The following is a 24,256-nucleotide window of genomic DNA, read 5'->3' on the forward strand; positions in this document are numbered from 1 at the left end:
TGTCTGTGAAAAACATCATTTAAAAACTTACACAGCTTTTCTACTTTGTAGATCATTTTTATATGAAAAAAATAGGTATTTGGTGCCTTTATCTAAGACATCACTGAGGTACGTCTTATGTCCGTTCACACTATGAAATTGCTTGTTTAGACAGCAACAGATCAATCCTAGAAGAAAGAAGATGCAACAGGAGTACAGCATTTCACCATAGCACCATCGCTCTGCTTGTCCATATTGCACATGCTGAAGGACACCTACTTCTTTTCACATCCCACACATTGACAACTTGCCTCCTTTCCCCTCCTGCCCCACACCATATGGCTCTACTGATTGCAGATCTGTTCAATACATTCCTACTAATCTTCAGAAGTGGAAAAAAATGGCTTCTCTTTGTCAGGCTTTACTTAGTGCATCTTGTTGTGTAGGCTCTGAGAATCAATGTAAACACGAAAAAATTAAGTAGGGAAGTGCGACAAGGAGGTAATGTATAAAAAGTGTTGTAAGACAAGCTTTTAGAGTTTCGAACTAAGGCAAAATTGAAGAAGAACATGTATTTTACCATATCGTTCTGCTAAAAAGTAGCCTGTGGTGATTGATGTAGATCAGTGGAACAGACCAAACAATAACAACATAAGTATAATCAATTGACTTATTTTTATTTTTATTGTTGCTATTTTAAAAAACACAATTCCACAAAGAAGAAAATCTTCTTTAAAAGATGCTATTGTCCCTGTTCCTCAGCAGTGAGCAAAGGAAAAAAAAATGGTTTTGGAAAATTTCCCAATATTTGATGTCAGAAACCAAATTAGATTCTCTGTTGCTCTTTTTCCAAGTATTACTTAAAAAGTCACCTTTTCAAATGATGGGCAGGAAATGAACTCATGGGAAATAAAGGAAGTATCAGGTTACTAACCTAACGCTTCCTAGGTCCCTACTCAAGTCAGTTCCTCTTCTGTCTCCTAAATCATTTCGTAACCATATTAGATTTTTCAGGTGGTAGCATATGAATGAATTGATACTAGATTTAAGAACTGTTGCTTCTGTATTTCTATATCAATTCATGTTAGTCTTAAGTCACCAGGTACAGGCTTTACCAATCTTAAAAATAACACTGAGTTCAGAGAGAAACTAGATTCTTCTGGTCAGTCACAGTGGACTTATAATGAAAAAACAAAACCTGTATAAAGGTTAACAGACTGTAAAAGTTAGAGAGGGTTAAAATTTTCCACTCAATTTCCTTTTACATTAAAAAATTTAATAATGCAATCTTATTATGAAAATTAAGATCATGAGATGTTTGAAGTTTTCTCCCTTGTGTTTTAAGTCACCTATAAAATGAACAATTTGATTATATGAAAATATTCCCAAAGATGCTACTATATTTTTAAATTATCATGAGAAAATTATGCATGCCAACTAGAAATATAGAACTTTAAATAGTGTTAGTACATATAAGATATATTATGGCTTGGAAAAGATAGAGACTTAAAGTGAGAAGAAATCATGAAGGCATGCTCATTTCTGAAAACGTTTCAGGTTTTAGATTGCTGAATCTATGTATCTGCTTTTTATTGCAGTGGACAAAGCATCTAAAAGGTTAAACTATGATGAAGTTAATGAGCAATCATACACTGACTATTGAGATAGCATGAATTTAGGGAAATGTTCTTTTACTTAATAAATAAATTAACAAAATATAGTGTGTTTACAAAGTTATATTTTATTATATGTTAATTATAATAATTTGTGGATTCTGTACAAGCATATGTATGTTTAAAAAATATTTTCCTTATCATTCATGCATGGATATAACTTGTTTAGGTCCATTCACCACCATTTTCTTCCTTCTGATTCACCTCCTATCTCACATCCTGCTTTCTCCTCCCATCTTTATGTGTCCTTCAGCCATTTTGAGTTAATACATATAACTGCTCTGTCGTGCCTGAAAATGTTATCTCACTATAGATGTCTATTCCCTCTGGATCTTGTAATTTTCCAGCCTTCACTTCAAGGTTATCTCTGAACATTAGGAGGAGGGACTGGAATATAGATGTCCTATTTAGAACTGAGAATTCTATATTCTCATTATCTGCACTTTGATCATTTTTGTCTTTCCACTAATTGTTATCTATTGCAATATAAAGCTTATTTTATGAGGTCTGAGACTTGCAATAGTCTACTGGCATAAATATAATAACTTAGGTAGTGTAGGCATTAAAACCAACAATTGACACATGGGACCTCATAAAAAAAAAGGCTCTGCATAGGAAAGAATATCAGAATGAAAGATCATCCTGTGGAATGGTAAAAAAATCTTCACCAGCATACAATGTGTTTAGATTAAGAACCTTAGGTTGTCCATGCAAGGTGGCACTCACTTTTAATACCAGCACTCCAGAAGGCAGAGGCAGGTAGCTCTCTGTGAACTGGAGGCTAGCCTGGACTACTGAACAAGTCTAGGACATCCCAGACTACACATAGAAACCTTGTCTTGAAAAAAAACCCTTAGGTGTAGGGTCTGTGTTATAAATGTATTAATTGTGAGTTGGGCATCCCAAAGTCACCCTTTTCTCTGCATTATGGCCAGTTGTTTCTTTCTGTGATGGCCTCATTCTTCTGTAAAAAAAAAAATCTTCAAAGAAGGGTTATCTGATGGTTTCCAGTCAAGTATTTAGAAAGCCATTAGAAAGCTATACTGCTTCATCAATGTGCCAGTAGTACACTTTCCAGGAGGTTCCACCAACTCACCAGATATGGGTAGTTTGTTTCCAATACCAGGCATAAATTCTTTCCTATTGGATGAGAGTTAAGTGCAATTAGGGGCTGTTGATCTCATGACATTCCCCTCTTCTGCTAACATATAAGTGTCACTATTGTATTTTTGGAGATATCTTCTTGCCTTGCTTTTCACTGTTATGGTTCTTGATGTCACAGCTGAATAGCACTAAGAATTCCTTTTCCTCTTTGTCAGACTGCAGAGGACTATCAAACACTCTGAGAGCTATTCCTCAGGGAGGAGGATTCCAGGTCAGACTAAGATAATTCCTCCAAGTCCTGTGCCAGAAGTAAGTGGTGCCTTCAGCAACAGGAACTGAAGATTAATTATGATAGTCAACCAAAGGCCACATCACTAGAGCATTGTTCTGGGAGTATTCTCATATCTGATACTGGGGTTTGTTAGATAGAAAGGATTCTTTGGAGAGTGTTATCACTTCCTTGTGTTCTTAGTGAATTTAAATCACATGTGTATATGCACAATGTATAACTTAGGTATATTGTAATATACGCATTTTAGGTAAGCATAAAATAATGTGATTTCTTATGGTTTTTTTCAAGCATGTTTAATATCTTTAACTCATAATAACTTAGATAACTGTTCAATATTGTCAGGGAATAGATTTAGGTTAAATACTCATTATTTTAAAACAGATAGTACTAATAATTTTATTGCTTATCTTTGTACTCTATTTGGAGTCTCAATATTGTGTAGTACATAAAACTCAAGAAATTAAACACCACCAAACCGAATAACCCAATTGAGAAATGGGGCTTGGAACTAAACAGAGAATTCTCAACAGAGGAGTATCAAATGGCTGAGAAACACTTAAAGAAATGCTCAACCTCCTTAGTCATCAGGGAAATGCAAATCAAAACAACTCTGAGATTCCATCTTACACCCATCAGAACGGCTAAGGTCAAAAATTCAAGTGACACCACATGCTGGTGAGGATGTGGGGAGAGAGGAACACTCCTTCATTGCTGGTGGGAATGCAAACTAGTACAGCCACTTTGGAAATCTATCTGGTGCTATCTCAGAAAAAAGGGAATAGGGCTTCCTCAAGACCCAGCTATTCCACTCCTTGGATGCTCCAGCACACAACAAGAAACTTTGCTCAACCATGTTCATAGCAGCCTTATTCATAATAGCCAGAACATGGAAACAGCCTAAGTTTCCCTCAGTAGAAGAGTGGATAAAGAAACTGTGGTACATATACACTATGGAATACTACTCAGCTATTAAAAACAAGGAATTCCCGAAATTTGAGGTCAGATGTGGGCAATAGTCACGACATTTCTGGTGTTAGCCTCCATACTTAGGAACCAGTTTCCTTTGTTAAAAGAGAGTGCAGAGCTTTATCAAATTACCTCAGTTTTTCCTGAATATTAAATTTTAATTTCATCTTTTTTTGATCAACACCCGGAAACTCTTCTTTTCTTAAGCCTAAGCCCTGTCAAGGCTTCTTCTATACCACCTGTGCAGATTTTGTGATTTTCACATTGGAAGAACTCTTGGAATCTAAATAAGAGTAATAAAACATTTCCAGTCATTTTAATTCTCGCAATATCCACATAACTGCTAGTCACGGAGATATATGCCATAAATTGATTCATGTAAAATTTTAGTTGGGAATTGCTGATTGATACCTGTTTATATGAAGGAATAACCAATACAATGCTGCCAATCTAGTTTGTAATAATCCAATGTAGCAAAGGCAGGAAGTCCTCTAAAAGACTATGGCAACAATGGGTCACAGATCACATATACCTACATAATGACATATAGGCAACTTTGGACACAAGAAAGAAACTTCTCATGAGTTAAGTGCTAATCTGCTCTGGTGTCTTCCTCGTAGAGTGCCAAGATATTTTAGTGAGACTGATGGGCCAGAACACCTGGAGGCTTTTCACACTCAGCATGAAGAAATGAGCACTCAATATCCTCACTGTACTCTCTAAACAGGACTTATTGCTGAAATCATAGCACATAGTGAATTATCAGTCATGAAATTCTTTTACCCCAAACAATAAATTATGTCCTATCTGTTGTGAATGTTTCATTAAGAATTAATATTTTCTGGGGGTGGGGGTGAGGGCAGCAAGATGGCGTGGTACCCACAAACCTGAGGTTCTCAGTTCAAGCCACAGAACTTCAAACAACACATATTCAGAGGGGAAAACTGACTCCTTAAAGCTTTCTTTTGATGTCCATAGTTTCTGCTTCCCCATACATACATATGCATATGCATACATGCATGTACCCACACTATAATAAAAATAAATAAAGTAAAAATTGATAAATTAGAAAAACAACGAGGCACAATTGCAAATTCTTAATTGTATCTACTCTGGCAAAAACGAACAAACAAACAAACAACAATAAAAATCCTACACATTTTCTTCATTCCATGCCACCTTTTCTAGCAGAACCTAGAATAAAACTCCACTCTGAGGTACATAATTTGTTGCAAGTGGTGTGTATTTCCTGCAAAAAAGGTCCCATAATCCAACATAAATGAAAGTCTTGTAAGTATCTCACATATGCAAGAGAATGATCCAATGGAATACGAGCCACATCTGCTTTATCTTCAAACAAGCTAACACCTGTAAATAAGTTCAGTTTTAAAAAAAGATTTTATAAGGGAGGTTTCTTCAGTAATTCAAAGACTTGCAATCCCTAAACTTACCATCTATTCTTATTATTACCACATACTGGCTGATATTGGGCAAAACATAAAACTAGTTTAAAATTTATTCACGATAAAATTAGGAGCTTGTATTCCAATCTTTAGGGTTAGAAGAATAGGTATCATACACTGAAGTAACTGCTTTTGCAAGGTTCAGCATTTCATTTGTGTGAGGTGCCCACTTACTATCTACCACGAGAGAACATTTTTCAAGGGCATTACATATACACTCAGTCCTTATGGTGAGTAATGCAATTGTTTTTAGGGCTCTTCGCTCTATGGCACAACATTTGCAAATGTAATTTTATAAAATGCTTTTCTTCCATACAATATAAAAATGTCACTGCATTAAAACAGAAGGTGTGTTTTTAGTCTTATCACTATCCACTCTATGTGGGTTGCACTATGTTTTTTAATACGGTGGTGTATGAGCCACTTACATCTGTTTAAACCTTCCAGCCAAAACTGACTGCTATTGCCAATGACTGTCACTGAAACTACTAAAATCTAGAAAACACATCAATCAAACATCACCTAATACACTATTAAAAGTAAATGAGGTCACCTCTCACACATGGAGAAGCAGAAGGCACCTTCCTCATCTCATTGAAACAATTTGGCACGGTAACATTTTATTGAATAGCCATTATGTTATTGGACAGACTTTATGGTTGCTCAGATATTTGTAAAAACTTGTTGTAGGAATAGATGACCTAGATTCAGTTTATCAAATTTGTTTCATCCTCTGTTGAACAAATATCTGTCTTTGAATATATTTACTTGTCTTATCAAAGTAAATCCAGGCGTAGGCTGCTGGAACCCGATTCCAGGAATGTTCTTTCTCATTATTTTAGTTATGCTTGGACAGGAGGAGTTACACTCTGTGAGAGATGAGGTTCAGTTGTATAGCATTCACCTGCAATGTTTGAAACATTAGATTTGTACCAGCACTTCAAAACAGCAACAGCAAAGGGGGAAAGAGAAAGAAACAAAATATCTTTATCTAAATAAGATGACAGTGAGCAAGTAATTGCATGAAAAATAAGGAAATCTGAATCTTACATATCTTGCATCATCTCTATTGGAACATGGTAATATTCTACCTAAATGTCACATTAAAAACTCATTATTTTGTTTTTAATGTCTATTTTGTTTATTATAATTTATTTACATTACATCCTGACTGTTATCCCCTCCCTGTTATCTTCCCATTCCCACCCTGTCTGCCTCTTTTGCCTATTTCCTTCCCCTAGACATATGATTGGGGGACCCGTCTACGCCAAGTGTCTGGCAACAGCCTATTAGGTATCACCAGGATAGCCTGCATCCCTTTCCTCTGTGTGCCCACTAGGCCATCTTGCCAAGGGGCAGTGACCAAATCCTCGGCACCTGAGTGCATATCAGAGGTCCAGCAGCTGTGCCTCCTTACCCCACACATGGAGAATCAGCAGGTCATTGGTAATATCTGAACAGGGGGTCTTGGTTCTCTGAATGCATTATCCTTGGCTGGTGCATCAGTTTCTGCAGGCCTCCCTGTGTCCAGATCCACAGGCCTTCATGTCTCCCTGTGGAGCTCCTGCTCCTTACTGGACCTTCCAGCCCCCCACTTTTCCCTACAACTCTCAGTGCTCCACCCAGAGTCCAGCTTTGAGTGCCAATATCCGTCCCAATCCTCTACTGGGTGGAGTCTCTCAGATGACATCTGTGTTGGGCTAATATCGACTTATAAGTGAATATATGCCATGGGTGTCTTTCTGGGTCTGGGTTACCTCACTTAGGATGACTGTTTCTAGTTCCATCCATTTCCCTGAAAATTCAAGATTCCCTTGCTTTTAATAGTGTATCACAATTTCTTTATCTATTCTTTGATTGAGGGACATCTAGGTTATTTCTAGAGTCTGGCTATTACAAACAAAGCTGCTATGAACATAGCTGAGCAAATGTCCTTGTGTGGTGGAGCATCTTTCAGCTGTACACCCAGAAGTGGCATAGCTGGGCCTTGTGATAGCACTATTCAAGGAACTCCTACAACTAATAAATAACTTCAATAAAGTGGCTGGATACAAAATCAACTCAAAAAATCGGTAGCCACCCTGTATATAAATGACAAGCAGGCTGAGAAAGAAATTAAGGAAAACGCACCCTTCACAATAGCCACAAATAATATAAAGTATAACTCTAACCAAGCAAAAGAAAGTCTTATATGAAAAAATCTTCAAGTCTCTGAAGAAGGAAATGGAAGAAGACATCAGAAAATGGAAAGTTTGCGTATGCATGTGGGTTGGGAGATAGTAAAAATTGCTATCTTACAAAAAGCAGTCTATAGATTCAATGCAATCCCTATCAAAATCCCTACATAATTTTTTACAGACCTTGAAAGACCGATTCTCAACTTCCTATAGGAAAACAAAAAACCCAGAATAGCAAAGCAATCCTATGCAATAAAAGATCCTCCAGAGGAATCTCCATATCCCAGATCTCAAGTTGTACTATAGAGCAACAGTAATAAAAATGCCATGGTACTAGCATAGAAATAGGCCAGTTGATCAATGGAATTGAACTGAAGACCCAGAAATTAATCCACACGCCTATAGACATTTGATTTTTGACAAAGAAGCCAAAACCATACAATGGCAAAAATACAGCATCTTCAACGAATGGTGCTGGTCTAACTGGATGTCTACACGTAGAAAAAAGGAAATAGATACATATTTATCACCCTGTATAAAACTAAAGTCCAAGTGAATTAACACTCATTATTTTAAATTCAATAAATGAAGCATAATATACAAAGCATTGTTCTGAAGACTATTGTTAGAAAAGGTATAGAGTCTAATGGGGAGTAATAAGGCATGTTTAGCCTGACTTATGTAAACATACAGAATATAATATAAATGTAAGGGTAAGAGTGATTGAAGGGAGTAGAGAAAATATGTTCCTTGCAGAAGAGAGACTACACATAGTTTTTAGAGCAGGAAGAGGGTCTGAGGAGATGATTTTCTCCATAATCATGAGGACCTGAGTTAGATCAAAAGAAGTCACATATACAGCCATATATAGGAGTGCACACTTTCAAACTTTTCCATGATTGAAGTTTTATTTTATGAACTAAAAACACTGTATATCACATAAACTATGATTATTGGTAGAATACATAAAATATTCCTGCTGCACAACATATCCAAAAAGAATTGTAAGAGGCAAAGTAATTCAGGTAACTCAAGTGAAGAAGCATCTGCATATTTCTGGCCATGTTCTTGATGATAATGAGAAAGAGGAACCCACTCCATTGCTGATGGGAGTGCAAACATATACAGCTGCTTTGGAAATTAATATGAAAGCTGCTCAGAAAAATTGAGAATAGATCTACCTCAAGTATCATTTATACCAGTCCAGGGCATATACCTAAAGGATGCTCCATTATACCAAATAGACACTTGTTCATCTATGCTCATAGCAGCTTTATTCATAATAGCCAGAAACTGAAAATAACCTAGATGTCTCCTAACCAGTGAATTGATAAAAAAAAAAAAGTGGTACATTTACACAATGGAGTATTACTCAGTGGTTAAAAATGACATCACAATATTGAAGGCAAATGGGTGAAACTAGAAAAAAAATCATCATCCTGAGTGAGGCAACCCAGACCCAGAATGAAAAACATAGCATGCACTTACTTATAAATTGATATTAGCTGTTAAATAAAGGATAACCATGCTGTGATCCACAGACCCAGGGAAGCTAAGTAACAATGAAGGATCAAAGGAGAACTCATGTATCTCCTTGGGTAGGTGAAATAGAATAAACATGGGTGAATGGTTTGGGCCAGATGAGGTGAGAGCAGGAGGGATCAGGTGGTGTGAAGATGGGGAAAGTATACTGGGAGAGACTACTGGAATTGGCAGGCATCTCAGAGACAAGCTAGAAACTTCCTACAATGGAAACCCCTAGTGATCCATGAGGCATCCCCTAGCTAAGAGGGTCTCCCTAAGCATGAGGACATATGGAGCTTGAACTAGCCATCTCCTGTAACCAGGCCAGACTTCCAGTGGTGAGATTCTGACACAAAACATTAGACCCACAATATGTCCTGACTACAAGATGTGCTTGGCACAGAAATCATAGGAGTAGCCAACCAATGACTGGTCCAGCTTGAGACACATGTCATAAGAAAGAGTCCCTGACATTGCATGGTGGGCCAGGACCCAGAGACTAGATAGCCCAGAGATCCAGGATAAAAACCAAAGATAACTGACAAAAGGAAAAAACAAAGTCATCAGAATGATTCCTAATGATATTCTGCTATATTCATAGATTGGTGCCTAGCCCAATTGTCATCAAGAAAGTTTAATGCAGCAAATGATGGAGATAGATGCAGAGATCCACAGCCAAACATTAAGCAGAAATTAGGGAGTACTGAAGAAAAGGGGGGGGGAAGGATTGTAGGAGCAGAGGTGTCTAGTACACCACAAGAAAACCCACCAGATCTCCTTACCTGTACTCACAGGGGCTAACAGAGACTGAACTGAAAACTAAGGAGCATGCTGGGACTCACCTAGGCCCTCGGCATGTATGTTACAGCTGTGTAGCTTAAACTTTTTGTGTGACTTCAAAAAGTGGGAGCAGGGATGCCTCTGGCTGCTTTTGGAAACTTTTTCCTAGTATTGGGTTGCCCTTTCCAACCTTAATAGGAGGGGAGGTGCCTAGTCTTACAGCAGCTTTATACGTCAGGTTTAGTTGATATTAATGAGAGGCTTACCCTTTTTCTGAAGAGAAATTCAGAAGTAGATTGTGGGGCAGAGGGGAGGTGGGTAGAAGGGAATTGAAGGAAAGGAACAACAGGAAACTGTGGTCAGGGTGTAAAAAATAAAATAAAATAAATATAAATATCTTTCCTTCAGCATTGCCAAGGGGGATCTTCATGTACTGGAAGTATTCTATGTAAGCCTTTATAGTACTCGGCCAGGAATAGAGATACTTGGGTGGGAGAACCTTCCACATGCCTTCAAGGTCAAGTTGCAGCAAGTTGTACTGTGGAAAGTTTAATCCTTAATTCAATAGTTGCAAAACTGCAACTTGCTGTGGAGAGGAGAATGGATTATATCCTGAAAATCCTGGGAGGAAAGTGGTTTATACTCACAGATAACCTTCCCATCTGAACCTCAAATTTAGTCACCAAAGAGTCAGATATAAGTATCAGTCTAAAGGGAAGAAATCATCAAACCTTTCCAATGAGAAAGACAAACCAGGCACATACCTTCTAATTCATGTTATCAAGTATTTCCCCTTTTATAACCTTTATGTTAGTATTTTTCTATATTTCTTATTTTTAAAAAAATATGTACAGTATTTCTTGTATTTGTTAAGCCCTTATGTTTTAAATTCTGTCTTACCAGAAAAAGATTTCCAGATGGTCCCTTACTTTCTTCACCCAAATAAGTCTACCTTTCTGCACTTTTCTGATATCCTTCTACCTCTATACCTCCAAACCCTATGTATTCCTTCTCAGTTGTATGTTGCTCTTTCTTCCCCTCTTTCACCACTTCTACTTTGTTTCAATACTAAAATATTGATACTATTAACGCCAAAAACAACTATGAATGATTTGTGTCTTTGAATTTGTCAGGGAGACACAGGAAAGGCATAAGTGTCTATGACTGCGAATTAGTGCTGGAATTGCTCATAAGTCATGTGTGGGGACTGCTGCCAGCTTAACACCATACAGGAGCAGGAAACACAATTCCTGTTAAGGAGCGCTCTGCAGAATGATGAACAAAACAAAACACATAAAACAAAAGAAGAGTTTGAGGAACAATGGGGAAATGCTAAAACTGGAAGGTGCTTAGACCCTCACATACTTACAAGACAATAAACAAAGATTACAGGACAACTCAGCACAACCCACCTACAAGCTCACAGCTCTCCAGCAACAGAAACACATAACACTGGGATAGCTGAAATTTTATAGAAAGAATTCAGAGTCCTATGTTTTAAAAAGTTTAGTGCTCACATAGAGAACAAAAATGAGCAAAAAAGAAAAAAAAAAGGTAGGGAAATCAATTCAGAGCCTCTAGAGAAAGTTACCAAAGGGACATAAATGACTAGTTACGTTTGAGAGCTGTTTTTGTTTTTGTTTTTTATTTAGAAAAAAGTCACAGCAAGAAATATAAGCACCAAGAAAACACAAAATATATTCTGGAACTGAATAAAGTCAATAGTAAAATTTAAAAAAATAACCTAAGAAAAAGCCTTGAGAGATGGCTCTGTGTTTAGGGTTGCTGTCTGCTCTTCCAGAAGACCTGGGTTGATTCCTAGTAATCACATGGGAACCCTTAACTCCCTGTAACTTCAGTTGCAGTGAATCTGATATGCTCTTCCTGCCTCCACTGGCACCAGGAACACACATATTGTGCAAACATATATTCAGACAAAACACATAAGGTAAAAATAACTGAACAACTGTTTTAAAAGCTTTATGGGAAAAATCAGCATCTTATAGACAGCATTTATGTCAGAAAAACATCATATCAATCAACTGCAACCTTAAATGTCAAAAAAGCAGCAAATACTTTATTTCAAGTCAGGAAAGTAAAAAGCTTTCAAGTAAGATTAATATACACATAAAAGTTAGCTATTAAAATTGATGGTGAACTAAGACTGTTTCAAGATAAGAACACAAGTTAAAGCAATTCATAAGTGTAAAGCTATCTCTGTAGAAAATACTTGAAAAGAATACTGTTCATGGGAAAAAAAGGTCTCATCCATGAGAACATAGGAAAGAATACATTCAATGACAGAAACAGATAAATAAAAAGAAATAGAGAAAAAAAATATTATGTCCAGCAAAACAAAGATAAAAGCCCTAATGGATCCAGAAGAAAAGGAAGACTACGATCAAGTAGGACATCATCTAATAAAATCACAGGAAATGCCAGAACATTCTGAATAACCATAAATGTAAATGAGTTCACAATTAAAAGAGGTAGACAAGCTGAGATTTTTAAAAATATCAGTGCCAGGAAAATTATGAAGCTAGCAAACGCTCAAAATCCAAAACCTAGGGTGGAAATCAACTTTCCAAATAAAAGTTGGAAAGACACGCTATCTCATCCATTATTATTAATAAAGTAGTCTTCAAACCAAAACTAGTCAGAAAGGATAAATACCACATATTTAAGAAAAACAAAACAATTAATCAAGAATAAATAAAAATAAATATTTAGGTTACCTATTCTAAAGTTTCCACTTTTATAAAGCAAATGTTGAATGGTATTAAATATAACATATATACCAAGACAGAAAAATGAAGACTATATCATCTTATTCTCACATAATCTAGTCCTTCAGCAAAAATGTAAGGAAATCTCACCATAAAAATATACCACATGTCAACTAAATTTAATAGATATCTACAGGACATTCCACCCAACAGATGTGGTACATACATTCTTTCTGAAAGCCCATGGACCCTTTGGTATTGTGGTTCACATCATTAGGTGAAGAAAGCAAATATTAAAAACAAAGTAGCTCCTATATCATATAAAATAAGAATAGAACAAAACTAAAAAATACGGAGAGGATTCCAAGATGGCAGCACCAAAGTATGGTGTCTAATCTTCAGGGAGAAGACTGGGGACCACACTGGAGCCATAGACCACAGCAGCTAGAGAACACTGGTGTGAAAGGTCCGCACAGTGTATATCACAGGTAGCCCACAGAGGACAGGAATCCGGTCCCCAGAGTCTGGACTGGAGCCCACCTGCGAGCTGAGAGCTGTGGCCTTGCTCTGCAGCTTTAACTCAGTATATGGGACTGAAGTCCTGGCAGTGAGGTACCAGAGCTACAGGCATAGGGAAATCTCAGGGATACAGGTGGATCTGTATTCAGACACCTCCCCTGCCCCAGGCCAGTCCACAGAAAGCCCAGGTGCCACACAGGGAGCCCAGACATCTGTGCACATGTCCAGCCACAGTGATGCTGTCTGAGTGGGGTGATCTGAGTGAGGCTGGGCAGGACCCCAGAGGACTGTCCCAGCAAAATTGATCAGGTTCCACAGCCTAGCAGGGACTTCCATGTTCTCATGAGATGTTGGGCAGGACTAAAAAGAAAGGGCAAGAAACTACTCAGCCAGCCTAATGCAGCAGGACAGAACCACCTCAGAGCAGGTACCTAGCTACTGGCCCCAGAAGACTATCCCGACATAATTGGTCATAATGGACCAAAGCCTAGCCAGGCTCCACAGCCTGGTAGGATCTCCCATGTGCTTGCGAGAGGTTGGGCAGGCCTGAGGGGAAAGGGCAGGAAATGATCCAGCCATCCCAACCCAGTGAGACACCCACATCAGGTGTGATGTCTGAACAGCCCGGATAGGAACCTAGCTACTGGCCCCAACGGACTGTCCCTGCACAATTAGCCAGAACAGACCCAGCCAAGCCAGGATCCACAGTCTAGCAGGGCCTTCCATGCTCTCAGGAGACACTGGGCAGGCCTGAGGGGATAGGGCAGAAAACTAACCAGCCATGCAGGGCATCCCAAGCTCTTGGGAGAGGTTGGGCAGGCCTGAGGGGATAGGGCAGAAATCTACCCAACTAACAACAATCAGAAGGCAGTTTCTGTTCTCTGCCTGGCAGGAAGAACCTAGGCCCCACTGCCTGGTTGGATCAGGCAGAAACCTAACCAACTACTAGAAACCATCAGGGATTCAGGCACTCTAGGGTGCTCTGAGCCTAGAACTCAAAGGCCCAGGGCCCAAGGGTAGAGTATTCAAAACCCAGCCAAAACCAGGATAAACAGCTCTACCTCAAACTGATCCTAGAGCTGTAGAGCACCAGAACTTACCACTGCTGACCCAGTGGGGAGCCCAGGGTGTGGAGCAAAGTCTCCAAGAGCCAAAACCAGCTCACCTGCCTGTCCCAGGGAAGAGTTCCCTGATCCCCACAGGCAAAAGCCCTTGATCTATAACCACTCACCAACAATCTTCTCTCAATGACCAGTGAAGGATGTCAGAAGCTACCTCCCAACATCAGAGACAGCAAAATGACTAAAGGCCAGTGTAAAAACATAAACAACAAAAACAAAAGGTAATATGGCATCTCCAGATCCCAGCTGTTCCAAAGAAAGCAACCCAGAAAACTCAAAAACAGTTGAAATAGAAGAAAATGACCTCAAATCATTAGTAACAAAGATATTAATGGAGAAAGTGAAAAATCCATAAACAAATGCAGGAAGATGCAGTCAAAATGGTTGAAGACACAAAAGAGGCCAACTTTTGGCATGAATCATGCTGTGCTGAGTCACTTTTTTATATTCAGACTCTTCCCAGTGGACAGATGAAGAATTGGGGATCCATCCTGAGGGATCTAAGGACCCCTGCAAATTTCATGATTTCCTTGCTTTTTAAAGCTGAGCAGTATTCCATTGTGTAGATGTACCAGTTTCTTTATCCATTCTTCAGTTGAGGGACATCTGGGCTGTTTCCAGCTTCTGGGGGATTAAGAGAGTAAACTCACCTCTGTACAAGAGCAAGGGAAGATGTTCCAAGAAACCACAGGCTTCATATTTAAAGTTGTAAATTAAAATGGCTTACCAAAGACAAAAAAAACAAAAACAAAAAAAACAAAAAAACAAAAACAAACAAACAAACAAACAAAAAACCCTCAAGTGAAAGAACAAGAAACCCTCAAGTGAGGATGTGGAAAAAGAGGGAATGTTCCTCTATTGCTGGTGGAAGTGCAAACTTGTACAACCTCTTTGGAAATCAATCTGGCAATTTCTCAGAAAATTAGTAACAGCTATACCTCAAGACCCAGCTATATTTTGGGTATATCCCCAAAATACCCTCCACCGTACAATAAGGAAATTTGCACAACTATTCTCATAGAGGTGTGATTAGTAATAGCCAGAAACTAGAAACAGCCCAGATGTCCCTCAACTGAAGAATGGATAAAGAAACTGGTACATCTACACAATGGAATACTGTTCAGCTATAAAAAGCAAGGAAATCATGAAATTTGCAGGCAAATGCATGAAACTAGAAAAAAAAATCATACTGAGTGCGGTAATCCAGACCCAGAAGGACACACTTGGTATATACTCATTTAAAAGCAGATATTCATCATATAATACAAGACAACCATACTATAATCCACAGACCTAAAGAAGCTAAGTATTAAGAAGACGCTAGGGAAGATGCTTAATTCTCACTCAGAAGGGCAAATAGAACAGACACTGGAAGCAGCTGAAGAGAGGGAACAGAATGGGGGGGGGGGGGGGGGGTCTACCATAGAGGTCCTAGGAAAGATTCAACCCGGCAGGGAATTGAAGCAGATGCTGAGGCTCACAGCCAATTTTTGGGCAAAGCAAAGGGAGTCTTATGGAAGAGTGGGGAGAGAGAGGGACCCAGAAGGAACAGGAGCTCTACAAGAAGACAAACAGGGCCAACAAATCTAGGCCCAGGGCGGGGCCTGTAAAGACTGATACATCAGCCAAGGACCATGAATGGAAAGGACCTAGGCCCCTGTTCATATTTAGCTGATAGAAAGTTCAGTCTCCAAATGGTTCCCCTACTAAGAAGAATAAGGACTCTCTTCCCCATGAACTCTATTGCATGCTCTTCAATCACTTCTACCTGGTGAGGTAGCTGGCATTGCCAGGAAACAGTGGAAGAGAATACAGGCAAACCTGAAGATGAGACTTAATAGGCTGGGATCAGTTGTTAGGAGGGGAGAGCTCTCCTTTTCTGAGGAATAAGGGAGGGGCATGAGAGGAAGAGGGAGGGAGGATGGGACTGGGAGGATATCAGGGAAGGGACAATGATTGGGATGTAAAGCAAATAAATCAAAAATAAATACATTTAAATTTATAAAATAAAAATGTAAAAACAATCCTTTTTGGCTGCTTAAGTATTTTTTCTTTTTTATTAATTTGTTCATATTACATCTTAATTGCTACCCCATCCCTTGTATGCTCCCATTCCTCCCTACCTCCCATTTTCACTGTATTCTCCTCTCCTATGTCTGTGACTGAGGGGGACCTCCTCCTCCTATATATGATTATAGGGTATCAAGTCTTTTCTTGATAGCCTGTTATCCTTCCTCTGAGTGCCACTGGGCCTCCACATCAAGGGGATGTGGTCAAATATGGGGCACCAGAGTTCATGTAAAAGTCAGTCCCTGCTCTCCACTCAACTGTGGAGAATGTCCTGTCCATTGGCAGGATCTGGGTAGGGGTTCAATGTTTGCTGCATGTATTATTCTTGGTTTGTGCCATTGTTTGAGCAGAACACCTGGGCCCAGATCTGCCCTTCATAATGTTCTTCTTGTAGGTTTCTGGGACCTATTATTTCACCTGTTCTGCTTCTGGATACTTTTAGGAACATCTCTTTCATGGTACAGTTTTAATGGATAATGCTTTACTACATATAAATGGCTTATAACACGAAAGTCGGGTGGGTGGTGGCACACGCCTTTAATGCAAGCACTTGGGAGGCAGAGGCAGGCCGATCAGTGTGAGTTCGAGGCCAGCCTGGACTACAAAGTGAGTCCAGGAGAGTCAGGGATACAGAGAAACCCTGTCTCAATAAACCAAATAAAGTAAAATAAAAATCCAGAACAGCAAAGTCACTCACCGTAGCATTTACATGTACATCATTTGGTGAAGCTGGTATAATTATTTCTTCATTTCAGGTGCTTTTCATGCATGAGAAGTCTAGAAATCAATGGGACCAGTTTTCCTTTCAAAATTGTTCAAAGATCACAATCTATATAGTAATAGAAAGTTAACAAGATAACTCACTCTTAGAAATCATGACTGTCTTTTCATATCCCGTGAATACTAATTTTTATTATTCTGTTAAGCAGAAAGATCTTATTTCCTGTGAGAGCAACTGGTTTAGGATTGGCTAGTAAAATTTGAGTAAAAGTACAAAGAAATGATTCAGAAATAGTTTTCTTAAGAAAACTTAAGAAAAGAGAGCTATAGGAGGATGTGCTAGTTAGATTTGCATCAGCTTCATGCTACCTGAGAAGTGGGAATCTTAATTGAGATAATTCTTTCATTACATTTTCTGTAGGCAGGTCTGTGAAACATTTTTTAGTAATAATTTGTGTGAGAGGATCCAGTTTACTATGGGCAGTGCCTGCTCTATGCAGGTGGTGTAAGAAAACAGGCTGAGCAAGGCAGTAAGCAACATTGCTCCATTATCTCTCCTTGAGTTCCTCACTCCAGCTTTTTGCCATGACTTTCTGACCCAACTTTCTTCATGAAGGCTGTAACCTGCAAGAGGAAATAAATCCTTTCCATGCCAAACAGCTTTGAATCTGGCCTTAAAGGCAATAATAAAAAGCAAACTAGGACTTAAGTTTTATTTTTATAGTGGATATGGCAAAGTCTAGTTGTGACATCTGGCAGTTATGACTTGTACATTAGGAGACTTGCCTTGTGAATCTTGCCATCATGATATTATGCCACAGTGGACATGCAAAATAACCTGGGCTCTTAAGTAAGTGAATGCTCTGTCAAGCTCATCTGCCTAGATTCAATTTCCTAGGAACCTTCTTCAATAATCTATTGTCCAAAGATCTCTCACTTTCTTTATGTTTGGCTGTAGGGTTATATTTTTCCCATTGGCAGAAAGAGGAAGCTTTTCTAATGACGGCTCAATACGCTCCTGATGTTTGAATATATCAGAATATCATTACGAGTCATGTATCTCTTTGGGTTTTATTTTATTTTGTAGGCCAGTATTATTTGGTGTTACCCTAGGTTCCTAGGATACTTAGTCTCTGTTTCTTGGATACTTAAGCAGCTTCAGGTTTGGGTTCCCTCTCATGGAGTGGACCCTAAGACAAATCAGGTTTTGTGAGTTACTCCAACAAGATTTGTACCACTCTTTCCTTAGCATATTTTGCAGGCATTACATCATTGTAGATCAAAGGGGTTATGGCTATGTTGGAGTTTACAGTTCTCTTTTGATAGATGCAGAGTGTACTTTCCCACACTAAAAACACTAGAATGTAGGGATCGAGGCTCTATACTGGTACCAGCTTGATAGCTCCATGTCCAGTGAGTTGTGTAGGTGTTGTCTTTAAACAACAGGGCCTTTTTGTGGAGAGCAACCTGTTGTCTTGGCAATAGCTTGGGCTGATTGAGGATTAACATAAAGCCCGATTTGACATTTGGCCAACAACTCGATTAGATGAAACACAATCCAGGAACAGAAAGTTTCATTTGGTGATAAGAGGTAGCCAGTTAGCACTCTGTCTCTTCTATTATTTGGCAATTTCATGTAGATGGTCTTAATATATGTACATATTTTAGAAAGCTTATACTCTTGTAGGTTTCCATACTACCTCTCTCAAATGCTCCTTAATTTTACCTTCCCGCATCTCCCTCTCCTTTTCCTATCTTTACTTGATTTTGCTGTTCAAGCCCCTTATCCATCCATATCTATCTCCTTAATTTCCCTTTCCTAATGCTTTCTACCTGTTGCCTCGGGTCTCTTACTCTAGGCCTACCCTCTGTGATTTTGTGGCGTTAACTTGTTCATCACTAACTTAATCACTAATGGTTACATATAAATGAGCACATACCAGTTTGTCTTTCTGGATTAGGGATACTTCACTCAAGATGATTTTTTTTCTTGTTCCATCTGTTTGCCTGAAATTTTCATTTTATTCACAACTAAGTAATATTTCATTGTATAAATATACCACAGTTTTCTAGCTGCTTGGTGACATCTAGAAGTATATTAGACTTCCATATGCTTTAAGTTACTCCTAGTTTGTGATTCCTAATGCATTGTAAGAGCTGTGTAAATACCTATGCTGTTTTTTGGGTTTTTGTTTTGTTTTGTTTTTAAGTGCACATGACGGGATTAAACAAAACAAAATAAAACTTTTTAGATATTTTCAACCCACATTTGAAAACTAGCATGTGGAACCTGTAAATATGGAGAGCAGTATACATATGAGAATCCATAAAGAGTCCGTTAGGTTTCCAAGGCATTGAGGGATAAGCATTCCTTTATAGGAAGATTTGCTGAGCTGTGACTTCTCTACTCTCCAGGAAGGAGAGCTTTTGCAGTATGCCACCTAAATCAGAACAAGTCATTCATTTAACTGTTTGCAGCCACTCACTTTGCTAATGGCCTACCATTTTAACTTTGATGTGCTTCTAATTGGCACCCCATTGGAAAAGCTTTGAGACAAATGTGATTGAGTCTTCAGATAAAATATTGAGATCTAGAAACCAAACTCCATTATAACATCTCATTTCCCATATGGCACCAACATTGGATAGGGAAATTCAGTCACAGAACTGACTGGGGATATGCCCAGATGTTGAAGAAGTTCATTTTATAAAATGGAAGGATGTGGGTGGAAATAAATGGAGAAGGGGAAAATGGAAACATATACAATATATATTTTTGGTACAGAGTGAGAAATGACTATTCAATATTGTTTGTGTCCTGTAAACAATAAAAATAACGTAAAAGTGTGAGGACAAGTATAACTTACTTTACAAACCAAAACTCCCAAGAAATTCATCAGCTCCAATATGATTTAACAACATTACCTGTTTTTTGTATCACTGAATTCATATTCCCATGATCTTAACATGTAGTAATGAACTCACCATGTGCATCCATAGATTACTTTTAACTTTCTTCACAAACTTCCTTAAGTTTAAATACATATAGGAAGGTAATGTCAGCTCCTATGTCCTAAGTGACCATAAGCAAGACTAAATTTGTAGGTGAAAGGCAGAAGAGAGCCTTCCTTGTCTTCTGCTGTATGGGAGAGTGGTGGGAGGACAGTTGTTATGTAATTAACCTGAACACTTTACCAGCTGTTAGGAACTCATGATCTTTGCCACAAAGTTATTGACTATGTGAAACTCTGCTGTAGTAACCACCATACACATCCAAAATGCACGAACTGAGATTAATTAGACTCTAGAGAAAGAAATCAGCAATGAAATCATAGGCTTGTCATGTATGAAGAAGAAAATTAACCCAAGCAAGAACCTGCATGTTAGTGACAGCAAAGAAGGTCTGCAAAGAAAGTTGTTTTAATTCGGCTTCCTTACATGGAGAGCAAAAGGGTCTGATGTTCCCTATCAGTGTCACAAAAATAACAAGTGTTTTGAGACTTTATACCGAACTCGGCATATATTTGCCAAACATTTGCATTCTCGTTGAAAGGGATTGTGTTCCCACAAAAATACATGAACATTAGTAGCATGAACCCAACTGAACAACTGCTTTTTGTTCATCTCAGTGTCTCTTAGTTTGCAAATATTACTTCTGAAATGTAAATGAAACATTTCTCTTCTCTTGATGTTGCATAGACTCTCAACATTTTACTGAAACAAAATAAAATTAGCCTGCAACGTTGCTGAGGTGTGGAATTTGAGATCTCATTAAAAAAGAATCCATTGTAAGCTAAAAATTTTGACACAAAATCTAGGAAGCATAAAGAGCTTTCCAAACTTATTTAATGCATGCAATCCATGGATATTTTGGCATCTTTAATAATATTTTTAAGCATAACACCATACCTGCACAGACAGTACTATTCAATTCTAGCCTTTTATCATCAGCAAGAAACTAGAAAATAGTGCTTCTTAGGCTATGAAGAATTTGCTGGAATTACACTTTTTACAGTTGACTTGCTTATGATCATTTTCCACACTTGCAAAGAAAGTGAATGTAACCACCTTGCAGATTGGCAGAAGATGAAGGAAACAGATCCTTCATAGATACTGCATTGTAGTAAATAGTGTTACTACTTGGCAATATGTCCAAATGTATTCTAGTTTCATTTCTCTTGCTATGACAAATACCCTGACCAGTGGATGAATGAATAGATAAATAAGTTAGTAAATCCATATAGGATAAAAGGGTTTATATGGCTTGGATACCTTTTACAGTCAAATTTTGGCAAAGGAAGTTAAGATAGTAGCTTGAAATTTCATATAAAATATGAGAAAAAAAAGAATAAACAATAAGTTGATGCTTTCTTGTTCTCGGCAAATTTTAATTGTTTAGAAATCCTTGTCTAGGGATGATGTTGCTTACAGTGGTCCCAACTTCTTATAACAACTGAAAAGTTGAGATTATCCTTCACAGACATGCCATAGGCCTGTCTGACTCAGATACTTTCTAAAGATTCATTTTTGAGTTGTCAAATTGACAGCTCAAACTTAGTAGCACAGGAAAGTTATTGGGCCAGAAAACGTGTATGGTTGATAGGGTCTCCTATGTAATGGAACAATTTCTCTAGAGGTAGTCCTGCCTTCTTGTTAGTTCCCACCTAAAAAGATAACAGAAGGATATTTTTAAATGAATGCACTTCTCATTATTCCACAAACTTTAAAGCTGAATTGGAATGAGAGAATTAATAATAAAGTTTGGATAACAAGAAAAGAAAATTACTTGTTTTATCCAGATATCTAAGTAGATTAAATATTCTACAGAAAAAGAGAATAGGGTCCATATGACTGAATTTTATAGTGGGAAGACCTAATGAAGAACAATTACATTTGAAAACCCAGTCTATATCGAGCATGGGAATCTGTCTTAAATTTGATAGTCAACATTGATATTAGAGACTATTTACACTATAGAATACTACTCAGCTATTAAAAACAAGGAATTTTCAAAATTTGTGGACAAATGGGTTCAACTAGAAATGATCATAATGAGTGAGTTAACCCAGAAGCAGAAAGAGTCAAATGGTATATACTCACTTATATCTGGACACTAGCCCAAGGGGCATATCCCATGAAAGTCTTACTTACCAGGAAAATGGGACCGAGGGGGAAGACTTCCTATTGGGATTCTGGGTGAGAGAAGCAAGGGAGAATGGGTAAATAGAAGGATCCAGAGGGTCCTAGAAATCTGCAAGAAGAACATTATGATGGGCAGATCTGGGCCCACGGGTCCTGCTCAAACTATGGCACCAGCCAAGGCCAATACATGCAGTAAACTTCGAACCCCTACCCAGATCTAGCCAATGGACAGGACATTTCCCACAGTTGAGTGGAGAGTGGGGACTGATTTTCACATGAACTCTGGTGCCCCATATTTGACCACGTCCTCTGGATGGGGAGGCCTGATGGCACTCAGTGGAAGGATAGCAGGCTAGCAAGAAGAGACTTGATACCCTATGAGAATATACAGGGGGAGGAGGTCCCCCTCAGTCACAGTCATTGGGGAGGGGAGTAAGGGGAAAATGGGAAGGAGGAAGGAATAGGAAGATACAAGAGATGGGATAACAATTGAGATGTAATATGAATAAATTAATAAAATATATTATAAAACCCCTTTAGAATAGTGAAAACAGCACTCAGGGATGTTGAGCAGAAAGGCACAGGAGACTCTTTTTTTAAAGATGATAGACTCAAGGCTTAATAATGATAAGAACAGCAAGGTGAGCACTGTTACAAAACACCACCAAGGGCTTCTTATGGTTAAGACACTGGTAGGGATGTCTTGCACATGCCTCAATTGCAATTAGAGCAATTTTAAATGAACTAGGATCTTTCATTCTCAATGTGCTGGTAAAGATTGTTCTAATGTCATGTGGTTCTTAAGTATTAAGTAGTAATTCCAATACCATTCCCTAAGATTCATAGCCTGAATGCTAGGTTATGTTTCATAATGAGCCATGTATAGACTGTGGTGCAAACTGCTTTCAGGTGCGTGTATTGAGTTTCATGGCTCTGGTATCTATGGTTCTTCTGTTTGACTAGTCTGTGTCTGAGGTTAGCAATTTCTCATTTCTAGGTCTGACAATTGTCCAGTACTTTCTAAAGAGAAGCTAATGTTCATATTGAAACTGAACAAGTCTCCTTAGTTTATTTGCTATTGCTGTCCTGTTCTAGTAATGCTTAACAATGTCATAGACATTTAAACTTCTCTTTCTAAGGCCAAGGTCATCACTCTATTTTATCCTGTTTGACATGTCATCAATCCATTGCAAGACCTGGCAGAAACTTCCTGGTGTTAAGTATCCACCCTGTTTTGACTTCTGAAATCTTCTGTTTTCCACAGCACACATCTTTGAGTTTTACCCTTGAGACTTTGTGTTTTCTTAGTTGTATACTGGCAAATAGGATAAATCAGTATTCTCTCTTGCTGTGTGTGTTAGCCAAATGGGAATAAATTCTTTGCATGAAAATATGATTATGCCTTGTTGGGCTTTTGCTTCAGCCTGCCTATCTGTGGAATCATTGCCCACGCCTATATAAAAGGACAGTCCTACCTCACCACTCTCTCTTACTCTTTCTCTCTCTCCCTCTCCCTCTGTCCATGTCCCTGTCCCTATCTCTGTCTCTCTGTTTTTCTGTCTCTCTCTGTCCCTCTCTGTCTCTCTCTCTGTCTCTCTCTGTCTCTCTGTCTCTCTGTCTCTCTGTCTCTCTCTCTCTCTCTCTCTCTCTCTCTCTCTCTCTCTCTCTCTCGTACCACTTACCCCTTTCCTTCTCTCCCCATGCTCATTTAATCAACCTTATATAATCTACTATCTGCCACTTGGTATCTTCTTATAATTTTCTTACTATTAAACATAAAATGCATATCTGGTTTAAACTGCATATCTCTTTAAAGTAGAGGGGCTAGCATAAAAGACAAACTTACATTTTCTTTCTTAAGTTGTTTTTTCAAGGCAATTTTAATTATTACTGCAGTATAATATGTGACCCAAATTGAAAATAGCAAATGTCTCTTCCTTAAGCACACCCTTCTTGTCACATGGAGGCAAGTCTGCATCTTGGATTGTTGGGAATCTGTC

Source organism: Acomys russatus, chromosome 24 (assembly GCF_903995435.1).
Source record: "Acomys russatus chromosome 24, mAcoRus1.1, whole genome shotgun sequence".
Taxonomy (NCBI): domain Eukaryota; kingdom Metazoa; phylum Chordata; class Mammalia; order Rodentia; family Muridae; genus Acomys; species Acomys russatus.